Source organism: Aedes albopictus, chromosome 3 (genome assembly GCF_035046485.1).
Source record: "Aedes albopictus strain Foshan chromosome 3, AalbF5, whole genome shotgun sequence".
In the NCBI taxonomy this organism is placed as follows: Eukaryota; Metazoa; Arthropoda; class Insecta; order Diptera; family Culicidae; genus Aedes; species Aedes albopictus.
The window spans coordinates 383,286,349-383,295,284 of NC_085138.1; positions in this window are offsets into that span (position 1 = coordinate 383,286,349).

Below are 8,936 nucleotides of genomic sequence, written 5' to 3' on the forward strand. Positions count from 1 at the left end.
GATAGGCAATATCCGAACCCTGTCTGTTCGACATAAGCGGCCGAACCCACCAAGCGATGAGCTGTCAACCCAAAACACGAGCGCAGCGGTGTGCGCGCCTTTTTAGTCAAACTTGATCAGTTGTGTTTCTAACGTAATCAATGTAACATTATCGAAATAAACAAAGTTACCTTTTTCTGTAATTTCGCGTGTTACGCGTTTTATTTCCGGTATCACTGCCAACCTGAATCCCATTAGGTTATGGGCACAGTGATCGCGAGTGCCGGAAAAGTGTAAAAAGTGAGCTGAAGTCGCAAAAATGGAACGGGAAGCAGAAGTCGCTCGAGTACCACAGTTCGACGGATCAAACTATCCGCAATGGAAGTTCCGGATGTTGGTGCTTCTGCAGGAGTATGAGCTGCAGGAGTGCATCGCGTTGGAGCAGGCGGAAGTGGAGGAATTGAACGTGAAAGAAGAGGACTCTGCGGCCGTCCGGGAGGCGAAGACCAAAGCAGCCGAGAAGCGGGCGAAACAGGATCGTCGCTGCAAGTCGCTGCTGATTTCGCGGATCAACGACAACATGCTCGAGTATATCCAGGATAAGGAATCACCTAAAGCTATCTGGCAGGCGCTGGAAAGGGTTTTCCAGCGAAAGAGCATTGCAAGCCGACTCCACTTGCAAAAGAAGCTGCTGACACTTCGACACGGCGGTGATTGTTTACAAGACCACTTTCTCACGTTCGAGCGGATTGTCCGGGAGTACAAGTCGACCGGAGCGAAATTGGAAGACATCGATGTTGTCTGCTATTTGCTTTTGACGCTCGGTCCGGAATTTGCGACCGTTGTTACTGCCCTGGAGACGATGCCGGAGGACAAGCTGTCGTTGGATTTCGTCAAGTGCAGATTGCTTGATGAGGAAATCAAGCGCAGTGGTGAAAGTGGAAGATCGCGTGAACCGGGTGAAGCCGCCGCATTCAGTGGCGCTGGTACGAAGCAGCAAAAGAAGAAGAAAACGAGTGTTAAGTGGAAGTGTTTCGGTTGCAATCGCGAAGGGCACAAAATTGCCGATTGCCCGGAGAAAAACTACAGTGCGAAGAAGAACGAACCGAAGAAAACAAGTGCGCATTTGGGGAAAAGCGAAAAGAGTGTTTGTTTCCTCGGCAGTGAGAATGGAAGACTACCCAGAACGAGCTGGATAATCGACTCTGGATCGTCCGAGCACCTGACGAATGATCGGAAGCTATTTGCGAAACTAGTTCCGATGAAGGAGCCGATGCACATCTCGGTGGCAAAGGAAGGAGAGTCCATCGTCGCCCGAGAGTGCGGTGAGGTGAATGTGTTCGCCGTGGCGAGGGGTAAGTCTGTTCCAATTACACTCAAAAACGTTCTATACATCCCGGATGCGAGAGTGAACTTGTTATCCGTTCGGAAGATGGAAATGGCAGGTCTAAAAGTTGTGTTCGCGGATGGTGTCGTTAGTATCGAGCGGGATTCTGAAGTGATCGCCGTTGGCGAGCGTCGCGGTAAACTCTATGAACTGGACTTTCACCGGGAAAGGCCGACCGAATCGGTTCTCTATTCGTGCGGTTGTGTTCCAAAAGAACTTGAGTTGTGGCATCGTCGATACGGACACTTAAGTGCGAAAAACTTGAAAGTGCTGATCGATAACGAGATGGTCGATGGGATGAGTGCTAGCTCGAAAAAGTCCGGTGGTGATTTCGTGTGTGAACCGTGTCTCGCCGGTAAACAAACGCGTAAACCGTTCGCGTGCGAGGACAGACAAACGACGCGAGTGCTGGAACTAGTCCACTCAGATGTTTGTGGCCCTGTGACGCCGGTGGGCATTGACGACGAAAGGTATTTCGTGACATTCGTTGACGACTTCAGTCGGTTCACGGTCGTATTTCTGATGAACTCAAAAGAAGAAGTACTGGAAAACTTCAGAGAATACGAAGCGTTAGTAAGTGCGAAGTTCGGTAAACGTATATCTCGATTGCGCTGCGATAACGGTGGCGAATACGTCGGTCGCGAGTTTCGAAGATTCTGCAAGCAGAAGGGGATTAAGATCGAGTACACCGTTCCCTACTCTCCCGAGCAGAACGGTGTGAGCGAGCGGATGAACCGAACGCTCGTGGAAAAGGTTCGTTCCATGCTCGAAGACTGCGGTATCGGGAAGGAGTTCTGGGGTCCTGCGATCCAGACTGCAGCGTTCCTGGTGAATCGCAGTCCTGCTAGTGCGATCGGTCAACGGAAGACACCGTACGAAGTTTGGGAAGGTCGGCGACCTAATGTTCGTGGTCTGCGCGCATTCGGCGCGGCGGTTCACGTGCACATCCCCAAGGAACGTAGGAGAAAATTGGATGCGAAATCCTGGAAAGGGATTTTCGTAGGGTACGCTCCCTGCGGATACCGAGTGTGGGATCCTAAACAGAAGAAGATCGTTGTAGTGCGGGACGTTGTTTTCGTTGAGAACGATTCCAAAGCGAGTTCGGAAGAGATTCCGAATACCCAGTGCAGTTCTGCAGACTTTCGGATTCGTGTGATGCGGGAAGATTCCGAAGAAGACAGTGAAGCTGTAAGGGAGAACGTTTCCGCAGATGCTGATGACGAGGAGGACAATGCGGAAGCAGATTCGGATGAAAGCGCTGAGGAGGATAGCTACGACAGTTGTGCCGATAGGACAATTCGAGAAGAGACTGAAGAGCAAGCGGAGGCAGAGTCGCCGGCTCGCCGGTCTGGACGGGACCGGAAGCCGCCGGGATGGCATCAAGAGTACGAGATGAACTACACGGGATTTGCGTTGAACGCCTCAAGCTTCGTCGATAACTTGCCAACATCGCTGGCGGAAATGAAGAAAAGGCCGGACTGGGATAAGTGGCAAGCGGCTGTTCGCGAAGAGATGGATTCCCTAGAGCGGAACCAAACGTGGACGTTAGTCAAGCTACCAGAGGGGCGAGTGCCCATTACGTGCAAGTGGCTGTTCAAGGTGAAGCACAACGAAGGCGATGAGGAAGACCGCTACAAAGCCAGACTTGTGGCTCGCGGGTTCAGTCAGAAGGCAGGTTTCGACTACGCCGAAACCTATTCTCCCGTTGCGCGGTTGGACACCGTTCGGGTCGTGTTGGCGGTAGCGAACGAGCAGCGGATGGCAGTGCACCAAATGGACGTGAAAACTGCCTTCCTAAACGGACATTTGGAGGAAGAGATATATATGACCCAACCGGAGGGCTTTGAGCGTGGAAAGCAGCTGGTGTGCCGACTCAACAAGTCACTGTACGGCCTCAAACAGGCCTCGAGAGCCTGGAATGCAAGATTCCACAGTTTCGTCGAGAGATTGGGATTTCGTCGGAGTTCGAGCGACCCGTGCCTGTACGTGAAAGGCCGCGGGTGCAACCAAGTCATACTGGTATTGTACGTGGATGACTTGCTCGTGGTTGGACGTCAGCTGAAGGCGGTTGAGGTGGTGAAGCGATGCCTAGCAAACGAGTTCGAAATGACGGATATAGGAGAGGTTCAAGCGTTTCTCGGCATGAGGATTGACCGGGACTTAGAGAGACGGATTCTTCGGATCAGTCAGCGAGGTTTTCTGGAGAATTTGCTTCGACGTTTCAACATGCACGAGTGCAAGGCTACCTCGACACCCATTGAGTGTCGTCTGCGACTAAAGAAAGGGGAAGAAGCTGAGCGTACTGATAAACCGTACCGAGAGCTAATCGGTTGTCTTACGTACGTGACACTGACGTCTAGACCGGACTTGTGTGCAGCGGTTAGCTACCTGACTCAGTTCCAGAGCTGTCCCTCAGAGGTGCACTGGGTGCATGCGAAAAGAGTGCTGCGATACATTCGGGGAACGCTGGATTTGGGACTGGTGTTCTCGGCGGAGGAATCGGCACCGGTAATCGAAGCATTTGCCGATGCGGATTGGGCGAATGACCCTGTCGATAGGCGTTCGCTTACAGGATTCGTTTTTCGAGTTCATGGATCGACTGTTAGCTGGCTGACCAGGAAGCAGTCTACCATCTCGTTGTCTTCCACGGAAGCGGAGCTGGTGGCCCTGAGCACGGCTGTTTGTCACGGAATTTGGCTGGAGCGTCTACTGAAAGATTTGGATGTCGAGCCGGAGCATCCGGTCGTGTACCACGAAGACAATCAATCTACGATTAAGGTGGTCGAAGAAGAACGGGATACCGGTCGCTTGAAGCATGTCGACGTTAGGCATCGGTTCGTCCGTGAAGAGATTCAGCGGGGGAATATAGCGGTTCAGTACATCCGTACCGGCGAGCAGGTAGCGGATATTATGACAAAAGGATTGCCAGTAAGTGCGTTCCAGAATCATCGAGCCAGCCTGGGGTTGGCACGTTTCGGACATTGAGCGGGGGTGTTGGGATAGGCAATATCCGAACCCTGTCTGTTCGACATAAGCGGCCGAACCCACCAAGCGATGAGCTGTCAACCCAAAACACGAGCGCAGCGGTGTGCGCGCCTTTTTAGTCAAACTTGATCAGTTGTGTTTCTAACGTAATCAATGTAACATTATCGAAATAAACAAAGTTACCTTTTTCTGTAATTTCGCGTGTTACGCGTTTTATTTCCGGTATCACTGCCAACCTGAATCCCATTAAATCTAAGGGGAAGGAGGAAAAAAAAACGAAGCAACTCAAGAAAAAGAATCTTGGAATCAACCTTATTCATGAAAAATAAAATCCCTGCAGGTATTCCCTGGGGGAATTTCTTAAGTTAAATTATTCTGGAATGCTGGAAAAATGATGAATGAGCTCCAGATAAAATTTTATTATTGATCCGTGTAAAAATTCCTAGTACAGGGTGCCCAAGAAACAGAACTAGCTGAATAGCAGTTTCTTAAGCTACAGTTTGCTTAAGAGTGGTTTGCTCCACTCTTATACAACCACCGAACCGGGAAAAACGGGAAACCAGGAAAAAGACGGGAATAGATGTCGGTAGTGTGCAAACGTCAAACTCGAGCAAAAACGATGCGAGCGCCACGAGTGGACAGTTGGCCAACTATCAAATTTTAAAATAGACTGTTAAATTGGTGTACGTTGGGAATTATGAGAGTGTTACGTCTGTTTGTCTGTGAAAAAACATTAGGATAGGGAAGTGGAACCATCTCGGCAGGGGTCAATCCTATTTTGGGCACTTTTCTGCTATAACTCAGCCAATTTTGAACCAATTGACACAATTTTTGGAACGCGATGAGATACGTAGGGTGAGGTGGGGCAAGATGGGTCGCCTAAGGATGGATCATCATAATTTTGTAAATACAAATCGTATAGGTTTGTATTCGTCCTCTAATGTTTAATATACTCGTTTTTTAAAAAGTTTTTTAAATACAAAATATGATGTTAAACAAGCAGTTATAAAAAGTGACCGAATTTGCGTCGTGAAAAAAGAGCGGGGCAAGATGGGTCACCTTTTAAGTAATTTACATTTTCTCAACGAAAAACGGCAATATATAATAATAATTACGTATTCATATATGCTCTATATCCATACTGAGTAAACAAGAGCTACTAGTAAACATTTTATGAATTTATTCGGAAAATAAAAAACTTTGCAACTTGAGTGGTCCTAAGACGACTTGAAAATCGATGTTTCCACTAAAAAATTATCATAATTTTATGCTATAATTTTAGGCGTTCATTCCGCGTTCATAACTCACTTCAATAGTTATGAGATGGTCTTGTAATAAAAAATAAATAGCTTTTAAATGCTTCAAGAATACGCTCAAAATTGAAGGTGACCCATCTTGCCCCGCGGTCGTTTATATGGAGATTATATGGAATGTATCGCATAAGAAAAATGGCTAAAAACCATTTTATTTTTTATTTCCAATGAGAGTGAATAATTTTTCAATCAATACCCTATACAACTTTTGTATATTCATGCTGGTCACTTAACAAAATTATTGACATAATCAAAACACGAGTAAAGCGCTAGAAAATAGTACTGACCCATCTTGCCCCGCCCCACCCGTATCTAGCCGTGTACAAAATTTCAAGTCAATTGGTTTGGAATTGACTGAGTTATAGCGAAGAGTGCCCAAAATACCGGCCGCTGTTCAAGTGATTCGCTTCGCTACCATACCCTGATAAAAAATATCATAAAAAACAATAAATTTTATTGTTACAAATAGTGTAAATAGTGCAGAACCCGTAGCTTCCGGGAAGCTAAGCCCAGCTCCCTGCACTCAGAAATAAAAGTATACACGGAATTACTATTATTTATGCATTTTGTATCCGCATCTCTCTCACTCTCTTTCTGTTTTCATGCTATCTGCCGTTTAGCCTGGGTTGAAGAGAAGTGTTTCGTCAACCCAGGCGAAGCACCAGATAGCATGAAAACAGAAAGAGAGTGAGAGAGATGCGGATACAAAATGCATAAATAATAGTAATTCCGTGTATACTTTTATTTCTGAGTGTGGGTTAGTGGGTTGGTGTCAGGCCCTGCGAGCCAGCCGTAAAAAAGACTAGCACCGGAAAATCAACAAGAGAAGAATGCGAACCGATACCAATGGCGACGACCACAGCGACGAAAAGGGACTTGCGATTGGAAGCTCGGTACGTGGAACTGCAGATCTCTCAACTTCATCGGGAGCACCCACATACTCGCCGATATACTGAAGGACCGCGGGTTCGGAATCGTAGCGCTGCAGGAGGTGTGTTGGACAGGATTTATGGTGCGAACGTTTAGAGGTAATCATACCATCTACCAGAGTTGCGGCAACACACGTGAGCTGGGAACAGCTTTTATAGTGATGGGCGACATGCAGAGGCGCGTGATCGGTTGGTGGCCGATCGACGAAAGAATGTGCAGGTTGAGGATCAAGGGCCGATTCTTCAACATTAGCATAATAAACGTGCACAGCCCTCACTCCGGAAGCACTGATGATGACAAAGACGCATTTTACGCGCAGCTCGAACGCGAGTACGACCGCTGCCCAAACCACGACGTCAAGATCATCATAGGGGATCTAAACGCTCAGGTAGGCCAGGAGGAGGAATTCAGACCGACGATTGGAAAGTTCAGCGCCCACCAGCTGACGAACGAAAATGGCCTACGCCTCATCGATTTCGCCGCCTCCAAGAACATGGCCATTCGTAGCACCTTCTTCCAGCACAGCCTCCCGTATCGTTACACCTGGAGATCACCACAACAAACGGAATCGCAAATCGACCACGTTCTGATTGATGGACGGCACTTCTCCGACATTATCGACGTCAGGACCTATCGTGGCGCTAATATCGACTCAGATCACTACCTGGTGATGGTCAAACTGTGCCCAAAACTCTCCGTTATTAACAACGTACATTACCGGCGGCCGCCCCGGTACGATCTAGAGCGACTGAAGCAACCGGATGTCGCCACCGCATACGCGCAGAATCTCGAGGCAGCGTTGCCGGACGAGGGTGTGCTCGATGTGGCCCCTCTAGAGGACTGCTGGAGTACAGTCAAGGCAGCCATCAACAACGCAGTCGAGAGCACTATCGGGTACGTAGAACGGAGTCGACGAAACGATTGGTTCGACGAGGAGTGCAGAGCGGTTCTGGAGGAGAAGGATGCAGCGCGGGCGGTAATGCTGCAGCATGCAACCCGACAGAATGTGGAGCGATACAGACAGAAGCGGAAGCAGCAGACCCGTCTCTTCCGGGAGAAAAAGCGCCGCCTGGAAGAAGCGGAGTGCGAGGAAATGGAACTGCTGTGCCGTTCACAGGAAACACGCAAGTTCTACCAGAAGCTCAACGCATCCCGCAAAGGCTACGTGCCGCAAGCCGAAATATGCAGGGATAAGGAAGGGAGCCTCCTGACGGACAAACGTGAGGTGATCGAAAGGTGGAAGCAGCACTTCGACGAGCACCTGAATGGCGAAGAGAATGTAGGCACGGAGGACCAAGGCAGCGGAGGAAATGACTATGTTGGTGCAGCAGAGGACGGGAACGAACCAACTCCCACGCTGAGAGAAGTTAAGGATGCCATCCACCAGCTCAAAAACAACAAAGCGGCTGGTAAGGACGGTATCGCAGCAGAACTCATCAAGATGGGCCCGGAAAAGTTGGCCACCTGTCTGCACCAGTTAGTAGTCAAGATCTGGGAAACCGAACAGCTACCGGAGGAGTGGAAGGAAGGGATAATCTGTCCCATCCACAAGAAAGGCGACAAGTTAATGTGTGAGAACTTTCGAGCGATCACCGTTTTGAATGCCGCCTACAAAGTGCTATCCCAGATCATCTTCCGTCGTCTTTCACCTAAAGTAAATGAGTTCGTGGGAAGTTACCAAGCCGGTTTCATCGACGGCCGGTCGACAACGGACCAGATCTTCACCGTACGGCAAATCCTCCAGAAATGCCGTGAATACCAGGTCCCAACGCATCACCTGTTCATCGACTTCAAAGCGGCATACGACAGTATCGACCGCACAGAGCTATGGAAAATTATGGACGAGAACAGCTTTCCCGGGAAGCTGACTAGACTGATAAGAGCAACGATGGACGGTGTGCAGAACAGCGTAAGGATTTCGGGTGAACTATCCAGTTCATTTGAATCTCGACGGGGACTACGACAAGGTGATGGACTTTCCTGCCTACTATTCAACATCGCCCTGGAAGGTGTTATGCGACGAGCCGGGCTCAACAGCCGGGGTACGATCTTCACGAAATCCAGCCAATTTGTCTGTTTTGCGGATGACATGGATATTATTGCCAGAACATTTGGAACGGTGGCAGAACAGTACACCCGCCTGAAACGTGAAGCAGCAAAGGTCGGACTGGTGGTGAATGCGGCTAAGACAAAGTACATGCTGGTAGGTGGGACTGAGCGAGACAGGACAAGCCTTGGCAGCAATGTTACGATAGACGGGGATACTTTCGAGGTGGTAGAAGAATTCGTCTACCTCGGTTCCTTGCTAACGGCTGACAATAACGTGAGCCGTGAAATACGAA